The sequence below is a fragment of the Sander lucioperca genome, chromosome 14 (assembly GCF_008315115.2).
Source record: "Sander lucioperca isolate FBNREF2018 chromosome 14, SLUC_FBN_1.2, whole genome shotgun sequence".
Lineage (NCBI taxonomy): Eukaryota > Metazoa > Chordata > Actinopteri > Perciformes > Percidae > Sander > Sander lucioperca.
The window spans coordinates 29,219,410-29,231,407 of NC_050186.1; the positions used below are offsets into that span (position 1 = coordinate 29,219,410).

General features: G+C 37.1%; 1 long non-coding RNA gene and 1 other non-coding gene across 2 annotated transcripts; both read right to left on the reverse strand.

Moving 5' to 3' along the window:
• On the reverse strand, nucleotides 1-7,044 carry LOC118493076. The gene is made up of 3 exons (XR_004895026.1): nucleotides 6,927-7,044; nucleotides 5,023-5,026; nucleotides 1-12 (listed from the first exon to the last, which is right to left on the reverse strand). It is a non-coding gene; the product is annotated as an uncharacterized LOC118493076 (long non-coding RNA).
• Nucleotides 7,045-11,091: 4,047 nt separating this feature from the next.
• Nucleotides 11,092-11,173, reverse strand: trnas-gcu. Its single transcript has one exon. It is a non-coding gene; the product is annotated as a tRNA-Ser (tRNA).
• Between the last annotated feature and the right edge of the window lie 825 nt (nucleotides 11,174-11,998).

Below are 11,998 nucleotides of genomic sequence, written 5' to 3' on the forward strand. Positions count from 1 at the left end.
TTACCATTTAAACTTGGAAATGACGTTGTTTTGGATTGACAAATGTTCATCAGTGGATGTAAACCCAAGCAAATGAAGACATAATGTAATATAATTAAAAAGTACACCGTTTAGTATCCACATGGTCACAATAGCGGACTGAACAAGAATAACAAGCGATACCTTTCGTACGTTTCTTTTATTAAATTTCTTTCTGTACAGAGTGAGGAGTGTAGCTGCTTCCACGTTCGGCTGGTCATCAGCTTTGTACAAGTGTACTGTACACAGGAGGTCAACAGACTGATGAGAATGTGTAACGTTGGCTTTTGTAGAAGCAGGTCAAGAAGGTGCTGCATGAATTGATAACGACACTACACACATACCGCTCGCATCAACCACTCCAACTACTACAACAAGATGCTGACGCCCTTGAGACGATAAGATAGTAAGCACACACAACTCAGAAGATATTTATGCACATACAAGTATTTCAAGGAAAAAAAAGCAGAACAAAATAAACTCAAGAGTTCCAAAATAGACCCATTCAAAATGCCGCAACAGGTTATTATTTACAGTCTCATTGTAAAAAAATAATTCCGGGCCTCTCTGCTAATAACTCATACAACGCTTCATACACTGTAACCTGCTGTCGTGCTCCTTTTGTGTTTTATGTCCAGATGAGCCACCGTGCCGCTGGGGTTCCGCTAAGTTGCATCTCAAATCTTTTTTTTATTTTTTTTTTTGTTTGCTCTTAATCTTGTGCAGGGGGTGAGCAACTACAAGTGTGGTGGTTAAAAAGAGAAGAAAGAGAAATGGTGGCTCGGGTAAAACTTTGACTATATAATCTGGCTGTTGTTTATGCATGTGGTCAAAAATCTATGTAGAGCTTTAATGAGCTTACCCTTTGGGTTGTCTGGTGGTCCCGTTGCAACCTTTGTGTGTGAAAAAAGCATTGTTTTGATTGGGCCGGTTTTGTTTATCGACAGTTTTTTGGTTTTTGTGTTGAAAGCTGTTAAACGTTTTTAAATTTGTATAACTTTTTGTCCTTCTAATCAGCAATTTGTTGTCACAGGTCGCTTGTATTTCTCTCCCCTGATTTTGTCTGATCATAAACCAAAAAGTTGCAAATCCTGGTGTTTTTCATTATGTGTGACATTGGGCAGTCACCACTATAGGTGGTTAAGGTTCAATGTTGTGCAAATGCCGATTTCCTTAAATTAAGTTTATCTTGAATGAAACAGAAACATGGTCTCGTTAGGCAGTGTAAAATCACTTGGTCTTAAAAGTACACGCCTACGATCAGTGCCAGGATGAATGCCTGGGCTTTAAATCGTCTTATTTTTTCTTTTGATTTTTCGTCGTTTTTGTGGCCCATTGACGCTTTTTGGGGTTGCCATTTGTAAATTTACGTTTCAAGGGGTGCGTGTGATTTGAGGGGGGTTGGTTTGCTTCGGCATAGGGTTTGGGTTTTAAGCGCAGGGTGTCTGCAGTGGTGTTATGTGGTGCGTTGGAATGGGGGTCCTACGGTATTTCGATTTTTCAATTTCACTGTTGGTTGTCGCTGGGCTCAATTTTCCCGTGGCAATGACTGTGTGACTTTGTGGTAATGTTGTGCTGGTCACAGGTTGCTGCTACGGTGCAGTGTTTATGTGGGTTGTGTTGAGTCATGTTTTATTGGGGAATGAACTCGTCTTCATTCATGTCAGGTCTGTTGGGCTGCAAACGGGGGAAAACGTTGCAGAGAGTTTAGTTGTGAGGCAGTAAGTTGTTATTGTTTAGGTGTGGGGTGGTTGGTTAAAGTTTACTAATGTCTAGGGGTGGGGTGATGGACGAGTGTTGTTGAGGGGCTTAGAGGTGGTCTGCTACACAGTACAGTTAGGGGAGATGTTTAGGCTCATTCACACACTTTCACGTTGGGATTTAATGTGTGTTTGCACTTGGCTCACCAACAGGTCATCTTCCCTGGTGAGGCGAAAAATCTGCGTGAAAATCTGAGGTTGACTGGCAACACTGCAATGCTACAAAATCAGGATAAAAAGAAATTAAACAGCTTTGTCAGATTTAAAAACGATGCCTTTAACGGGTATGAATCCGTTGCTGCTGCCTGATTTGGGTAATCCTCAAATTATCGGGTTCCAAGCTTTTTTTATGAAACGTGCTATCATCTCAAAAAGCTGTATTCGTGGAGATTCCCTTTCCTTCCACACAGTTGGCATGGAATTATCACAAGACCTCAGCCTCTATGTCTACTTTGGCGTGAATTGCTGAACGAAAGACACTAAAACGTTGGGGTCCCCTATGGTGTGTACAGTGTCATTCTAAGAAAAACATAGAATAATGAACAGAAACATTGTCGTATAGTAAAAGACAACTTTCAAGGCATGACGGTATGTGTGGAAGTAGTTTCTATCTTGCTGTTAGAAGTTATCGACATATTAGTGGTTTTGACTAATAAGGGGTAATACAAACAAATTTGAATGTCCTGTTTATAGTAAGTAACCATATCCAGATCCTGGTTTGCGTCCTCCTCAACCTCTCAGTCAACCTGCAGATCTCTTAGTTTGTATAAATATCTTTTTGAAGGCCGCGTGACCACCCACTGAATGCTTGCGTAAATGCAAGATACTAGTGGCCTGTTCTCATTTGGGCTTAATTTAGGAGTGTAAACTCAGGAGTATAACGATGACCTAAAAATAATGGAACCATAAAGTAAACTCAAGAAAAAATACCACAATGAATGCCTCAGAAAAGACACTGTAGACATTGAATCCCACATCAATTGCCTTCCTGGATATACAGTAATTTGTTCCCTTCAACGTAATACTACAAGCAGCCATTCCTCTGTGTGCACCACTAGGGCATTAACATTAGCGGTAAGATGAAGGGCCGAAGAAGGCAGCAGTTCATGGAAACCAACCCAATGTGGAGAGACATAACTCACAAAAATAAAAAGATGCTCCAGAATGTAAACATGTATAAGTAATTACCCTGCATGTCACAAGCACTGCTTATGTTCACTCATCGTCATACTGTTTCAGCATGCGCACAACATCAATATACATCCCATGCCCACTTTCAGCACAGGCATCTCACAACGACCAATGTGCACCCTTACTGCTTAGTAGAGGTCAACCAACCGTTTGCTTTTCACGGAAATAATAAGGCTCTTTGAAAACATTGTTAAGTGTAGCAATGTTTTGGCTGACAAGGAACGTCCTGTTAATATCTGTAAAAACCACAGACAAAAATAGGGGACCGATATGCATTAAAAATGCATAAAAAAACATTTAAATAATAAAATAGGAGAATCAAGGTTTCTTCGGCCAACGCCGACAATATGAAGGTGTCACGATTTAGTTCTTGTGGTCCTGGTTCTATTAACACCCTTGATTGCTTGGACAGTTTAATCTAAGCTGAGCGCTGAAACAAGCAGCACCCACCGTCAAAGCCAGGGAAAGGGTCCTTTAAAGGTCCCATCATATGCTCATCTCTTTCAGTTCTTCTGGTTTCTACTAGACACAGTACATGCTTTAATTGTTCAAGACCCTATTTGTTTTCCTCACCGTCGATTCCTGAATATACCTGTATTACCGCTGTCATGAAACGCTTCTTTTTAAGCGCCCCTCTCTTAAAACCCTCCCCCTGCCAACGCCCAGTCTGCTCTATTGTCAGCGGGTTAGATGTCTTTTTCTTGCATCTGCGGCTCACTGTTTTCTCTGCAAAGCCGTCAGTGCAGTCAGTGGTGGGAAGGACTGTAGGGGGCACTTCTATTCTAACCTCTATCTATATCTATAATAATATATATACAACCCATACCTACATACATATCACACACACACACACTCCCACACACACACCCCTATTAGTACATATGTATTATAATATAGATCATGTATATACATATGTATTATATGATATATATATATATACATTTATATACCTATGTATATATGGTATGGTATTATATATAGTATATAACATCTTAATAGTAATGTGTATATAATATATATATTAGCTATACATATTCTCTTGTATTGTCTCTATATATAATACACCTATGTCTATATGATCGTTCTGTCTGTATATTATAATACATATGATGTAATACTGTATAATATATACTACTATACTCTCTATCTCCCTATATATCTTCTCCTCTCTCTCTATCTGTATATGTCTACATCTATCTTTCTTCTATCTATAATAATCCCTACCTACAGCTGTCATCTATGTCTGTCTATCTGTACTCTATCTACATATGTCGGGGTTGCGCGCCTCTGGTCGGGTCCATTTCTGTATTACTCTCTCTACTATATCATCTACCTCCCCCCTAACCCTCATCCCTCTATCGCCTCTCCCTCTATCCCTAATATCATATCTATAATCTAGCCCTCTCTACATCCCCCTACCTCGATACAGACCTACATCCTCTAATATCCCCTCCATCTCTCTAATCCTCCCTGATCTTCTTACCTCCCTCCATCTCTCTCATCTCCCCCAGCTCTATCTCAGATCTCATACACCTACTTCCCTCTATGATATCACATCTACTTAATACACTCTCTATCTCTACTCTCCCCCTCTCTAGTACCTATCATCTATACCAGTCTATATATTTATACTCTATCTCTTTCGATATATCTCTATCTCCCTCATAATAGCTATCTCTCTCTCTCTCATGGACCTCTCTATATCTCTCTAATATCATATATCGATATACATATCTCTTAATTATCATATATATCTCTACACTACAGCCCTCCCTACCTCCCTCTATCGATATCTATCTCTCTAGATCTCGCTCTAATATCTATATCCACCAACCCCACATCTATCTATATCTCTATATATATCCATATCTAATATCTATATACACCCACCCCTAAGCTCTATCTCGTCTAATATATCATATATCTATAATAACCCACCCCCTATATATATCTATCTACTCTATCATCCACTCAAGTATCTCTCTATCTCTTCTACTCTACCATTCTATACATGCTCTATATACAATCATACTACTAATCTAATCTATATTACTCTTCTCTATCTTTCTACCATAGATTCTATAATCACCACTCATCGCAGTACAGATCCAGTCGACTATGCGTAAAAAACATTATATCTCTCTCTCATATATCTATATATATGTCTATCTAGCTTCTATCTCTCTATTTATCTGTATCTCTATCCTTATTCTATAATCTCTATATTATAGATAATAATTCTGTTCTATATATCATACACTAATCATATATAGAGGTGTGTCGTGACTATATCTAATACATATATATATATATATTCTTCTCGTCTCGTGTTTTTGTACTCTTTTGCTACTATCTTGTCTATATCTCAATCTTTCTATATATGTGTTTGGTGTGTCAGCTATATCGGTCTCTCTATCGTTCTTATCTATATCTCTACTCTTATATGTAGGTAGGTATGTCGGATTATTAAAAATCTCTCTATATATCTATGATTGTATCCATCTCATATATGGTATCTATATATATCTCTGCTATGTCTCTCTTCTATTATATATACGAATAATCCTAGATATCTATCTCTCTCGGTCACTATCTCTATCTCTCTATCTTTTGTCTATATATCTGTCTCTCTCACTTGTATCTATCTCTACATTGATCCTCTCTCTCTATCTTGTCTATGTCGGTCTCCTGTCACGATTTACGGTTCTCTCTGTCCTTCTCCTCTCTCGTCTCTGCTTCTGTCTACCTAGTTCTGTCTGTCTACTTCTGTCGCCCTCTCTCGTCTTCCTTACGTCGACATTACTCTCTCTCTGTCTGCTCTGTCGTCGCGTCTCTGTCTCTGTCTCGTCTGTCTTATCTCTCTCTCATCTCTCTTCTCTCTCCTCCCTCCCTCCCGCTGTCCTCCTCCTCGCTCCCCCCCTCTCTCCTCCCTCTCTCCCTCGTCTGTCTGTCTCTCATCTCTCTCTCTCCCTCCCTCTCTCCCCTCGGTATCTCCCCTTTCTCGCTCTCAGCTCTCTCTACTCTACTCGTTCTCTCTAGAGAGATAAATGCATATCGTGAGACAACAGAGACAGACATATGGAGAGAGAGAGACAGCAAACAGAGACAGACATAGAGACCGATGGATAGAGATATGGACACATACATATATACTATGGAGTATAGATATCGAGATAGAGACACAGACATAGACATAGGAGAGATAGATAAGGAGACACCTACATAGATACAGAGTATACATATAGAGATATCGATCTGATATACTCATATGGGGGAAATATGTGTGTGGGTGTGTGTGTGTGGTGGGTGGGTGAATTATTATGTAGGTGTGTGGTATATATATAGAGATAGATATAGATAGAGGAGAAATTCCCTACTGTCATTCCCCGATGCTGCAATGACGGGTGCCGAAACACGTGAGACCCGGCAGATGTCAAAAGACCCTAAACGCTGACTCCATCAGAGCAACTGGGCTTGTTCAGGAGGGAGGGTTTAAAAGAACGTGGCGCTGTAAAAAGATCGGTTTCAGACAGGGGTAAATACAGGTATATTCAGACAGACGGTATAGGAAACATTATGTATTGTGAACAATTAGAGCATGTAAACCGTTTTTCTAGTAGAAACCCCCAGTAGAAACCTGAAAATGACATAGTTATGGGACCTATTAAAGACCTTCACATTGGCTTTGACGGTGGGTGCTGCTTGTTTCAGCTCATCTTATGCTTCAAACTGTCCACATCAATTGGGGGTTTGGTTTTACTTAGAAATCCATGGGACTCACAGACCAAACTGACACGTTCATATTTCGGCGATGTTTGCGGGGGCGTATGTATTTCACAACCACTTATCCCCCCCTTCCCTTCACATTTCCCCCTCCTCAACAACAGCCAACCTGCTCTCTTGCGACATACCCACAACGCTTTTGCACCCCCAGCACACGTGACTAATGCCTCTCACATTGTGTTGTTGTTTACATGAACCTGCTGCCTTCTCGGCCCTTCCCTCTCTACCTGTAACTGTTAATGCCCCCTAGTGGTGCAACAGAGGAATTGCTGGCTTGTAGTATTACGTTGAAGGGAACAATCTACTGTATATCAGGAAGGCATTTATGTAGGGATTCATTTCTACAGTGTCTTTTTCTGAGGCCTATTCCATTGTTGTCTTTTTCCTTGCATGTTACTTTATGTTTCCATTATTTTTAGGTCATCGTATACTCCTGAGTTTACACTCCTAAACATAAGCAAATGAGCAAAGTGACCCTAGTCTCTGCATCTTAGCAAGCCATTCAGTGGGCTGGTCACAGGCTTCAAAAAGATATTTATACAAACTAGAGATCTGCAGGTTGACTGAGGTGAGGATGACGAAAAGGATACTGGATATGTTCTACTTACTATAAAAATGCTATCAAATTGTTTGTATTAACCATTTATAGTAACACACACTAATATGTACGATAAACTTCATAACAGCAAGATTAGCAACTCCTCACACTACGTATGCTTGAAAGTTGTCTTTTTTACTATACTGACCATGTTTTTCTGTTAATTATTTATGTTTTTTTATTAATGACACTGTACACCACATGGGACCACACGTTTTAGTTTCTTTCATGTTCATCACATCACGCCAAGTCGAGCAGTGCTGAGGTCTTTGAAATTCCATGAAACTGTGTGGAATGGAAAGGGAAATCACGAACAGTTTTTGAGAATGAATAGCCTTCAAAATCACTTGGAAACGTACTATGATGGATTTACCCAAATCAGGCAGCAGCAACGGATTCATACCCGTTAAAGGCACATCACGTTTAAATCTGACAAAGCTGTTCTAATATTTCTTTTATCCTGATTTTGTTAGCACTGCAGTGTCTGCCAGTCAACCTCAGATTTCAGCAGATTTGCGCCTTCAAGGTGAAGATGACGTTGGTCTGAGCCAAGTGCAAACAAACATTAAATCCACGTAAAGTGTGAACTGAGCCTAAAATCTCCTACTGTATGTGTAGAGAAACCTTAGCTCAAAATAGTCACCCCTGACACTTTTAAACTAAACTAAACTAAACTTTGTCAAACTATTTGCACGTTTTCCCTCAGTTTTGCAGCCCAAACAGCTGATTGCAATAGTTCATCCCAATAAACATGATAACAAATTAACTGAGTAGCAGCACATGTCAGCAAATTACAAAGTCAGTCATTGCAGGGAAATGAAAGGAAATGAATTGAAAATGAAATAGTAGACTGAATAACAACTGATGACTGAAGTAAAATTGAGAAAAACTAATCAGCTTGAAATTAAATTTTAATGGCAAAAAAGCGTTCAATGGGAAAATAAGAGTTAAAGCAGCATTCTATGGCCTGATGTAGGATGTTTTTAAGACCAAGTGATTTTACCTGCCTAGAAGACATGTTTTTCTTCAAGTAAATTATTTAGGATCTGGCATTTCACAAATTGACTTAACCCTTGTGTTGACTTCATGTCACATTGACCCGTTTTCAATTTTTGTTTTATATCAGAAAATATGGGACGTAGAAATAAGCGCTGAAAATGTGTAGAAGAAAAATTTAACAATTTAAAACGTTAAAGTTTAAAACCAAACTGTGTAAAAAAGGCATCAAAAATGTTTTTTTCAAGGTTGACGGGAAGACAACACAAGGGTTAAGTCATAAAGCTCTAATTGGATTTTTAATGATAAACAAAGCAAGTTTATAGTCAGTTTCTAGAGACATTTCTTTTCTTTCTTTTTTAACACCTGTGTTGTCCCTGATCAGTTAGCGCAAAAAAAAAAAAAAAAAGATTTGAGATGAAGTGGCAGCGTCACTGTTGGCTCTCTTGGCATAAACACAAACGGAGCACGCAGAGGTTACAGTGTAGCAGCGTTGTATGATTTATTAGCAGAGAGCCACGGACTTTGTTTTAAATGAGACTGTAAATAAACTAACTCCAGATGGGCCTTTTAATGGGTCTATTATGGATACTTTTGAGTTTATTTTTTTCTGCTTTTTTTCCTTTGAAATACTTTATGTGATAACTATTTGAGTTGTGTTTGTCTTTACTTATCTGTCTCAAGGGCCAGTCAGCCATCTTGTTGTAAATAGTTTGGAGGGTTGCCTGCGTGCGAGTATGTGTGTATGTGTTATCAATTCATGCCGCACCTTCTTGACCTGCCTTCTACCAAAAGCCAACCGTTAACACATTTCCTCATCAGTACTGTTTGACCTCCTGTTGTACAGACACTTGTACAAAGCTGCTGACCAGCTAACGTGGAACAGATACACTCCTCACTCTGTACAGAAGAAAATCTTAATAAAAGAACTTAAAGTGTATTTTGTCTTATTCTTTGTTCAGTTTATTGGCACCATGTGGTTACTAAACAGGATGTACTTTTTAATTCATATTACATTATGTCTTCATTTGCTTTTTGTTTACATCCACTGATGTCAACTTTGTCAATCCAAAAAAAGTCATTTTCAAGTTAAATGGATAATCCTATTTCAAGACTATAAATATGTGTCCTTGTTTCAAAAAAGTAGAAACAACTCCAGGTATAACAATACATTTAAACTGCATCACAAACTACAGCCTTTTTATTTTCTTAAAGTGTAATTATTGTTACTTTTTTTTGTTACATCTGATTATATTTTCCAATTTTTGTTTTGTAATGGTAATGTTCTTCATTATATTAAATACATAAATAATAATTACAGGAACTATAGCTAAAATGAGCTAACTAATAGTATTTTGGTTACTTTTAATTTTCTGACCTTCCCCTGTTTAACTGTGAAACAAACCTGTTATGATTAATGTACTTTTAGGCAGAACAAGTTAATCAACAACCATAAGCAGCTCTAGGGTTATGTTATGTTATGTGTGCCGAATGTAATCCAGAGACATTGACATATGGCAGACCAGGACAATTCATTTCAACATTTAAAAAAGTACATGTATTTATTGGCTGAGATTAGGGAGACAGTTAACTTTCCTAAAACACCACTTCATGCCGTTCCTTGTAATGTTAAATTGAATTTCTGTATTTGTGAGGAGATTGTTTGGCAGTTCAGCCAATCCAAGAACAGAAAAAAAGAAATCATCAACGCATCTGGATGGTAAATCAAGATGGTGAGAAAAAGCAAAACCAGCAATACCCCCAACGATAAAAAAAAGAAGAAAAAAAAAGGAAATATGAAAACAACCTTGAAACTTAGAATGTTTAGCAAAAATCAGAGGAAGCTGCTCCACTGCTGTGGTTGTCATGTCTTTGGCCAGTGGTTCTTATGGTTGACTTTTAAAGATTAGACTAAAAAAGGTCAATGGACAATGTTATCATTTCTCACATGACATTTTTTACAACATACTATACTATGCCTTTTCCACTTTTTTCGACATGCTATACTATGACTTTTTTCGACATACTATGTATACTATGACTTTTCTCTACATACAATGACGTTTTTCCCTTTTTTCGACATACTATGCTATGACTTTTTTCGACATACTATTCTATGAATTTTTTCGACATACTGTTTTTCCCTTTTTTTGACATACTATATGACTTTCTTTCCACTTTTTTCGAGATACTATGCTGTGACTTTTTTAGACATACTATACTATGACTTTCTTTCTACTTTTTTCAACATACACTATGACTTTTTTTGACATACTATACTATGAATTTCTTTCCACTTTTTTCAACGTGCTATAATATGACTTTTTTTCGACATACTATACTATGACTTTTTTCAACATAGTATGACTTTTTTCGACATACTATGCTACGGCTTATTTCATCACTTTTTTCGATATACTATACTATGGCTTTTTTTTATCACTTTTTTGACATACTATACTATGGCTGTTTTCATCAGTTCTTTTGACATACTATGCTATGGCTTTTTTATCCCTTTTTTCGACATACTATACTATGGCTTCTTTATAACTTTTTCGACATACTATACTATAACTTTTTTTGGCATACTCTACCATGACTTTTTTATCACTTTTTTCAACGAACTATACTATAGTTCTGGGAGAAACTGATAACATAAAACAACACACATAGCAAAGATAATTATTTGAAAGAATCTAGTTATTATGGTGAGACGTAACTGTAGCAGAATAAATCACTATGGTTCAACAAGGATGGGATTCAAACCCACGAGTGCAGAGCACAATGGATTAGCAGTCCATCACCTTAACCATTCAGCCACCTCATCTGCCTATGTCTACATACATACTATCCTATGACGTTTTCATCAATTTTTTCGACATACTATACTATGGCTTTTTTATCACTTTTTTGACATACTATACAATGACTTTTTTCAACATACTATACTATGGCTTTTTTATCACTTTTTTCGATATACTATGACTTTTTTGTCATTTTTTTGACATACTATACTATGACTTTTTTATCCCTTTTTTTGACATACTATACTATGACTTTTTTCAACATACTATACTATGGCTTTTTTATCACTTTTTTCGACATTCTGTACTATGACTGTCTTATCACTTTTTTGACTTAATATACTATGACTTTTTTCGACAAACTATACAATGAGTTTTTATCATTTTTTTCGACATACAATACTATTACTTTTTTCAACATAATATACTATGGCTTTTTTGTAACTTTTTTCGACATACTATACTATGGCTTTTTTCGACATACTATACTATGACTTTTTCGACGTACTATATTATGACTTTTTTCGACATACTATACTATGACTTTTTTATCATTTTTTGACATATTATACAATGACTTTTTTCAACATACTATACTATGGCTGTTTTCATCAGTTTTTTCAACATACTATACTATGGCTTTTTTATCACTTTTTTCGACATACTATACTATGGCTTTTTTGTCATTTTTTTGATATACTATACAATGACTTTTTTCAACATACTATACTATGGCTTTTTTATCACTTTTTTCGATACTATAATATGACTTCTGTCGACAAACATACTATGACTTTTTTCGACATACTATAGTATGACTTTTTTCACCATACTATACTATGACTTTT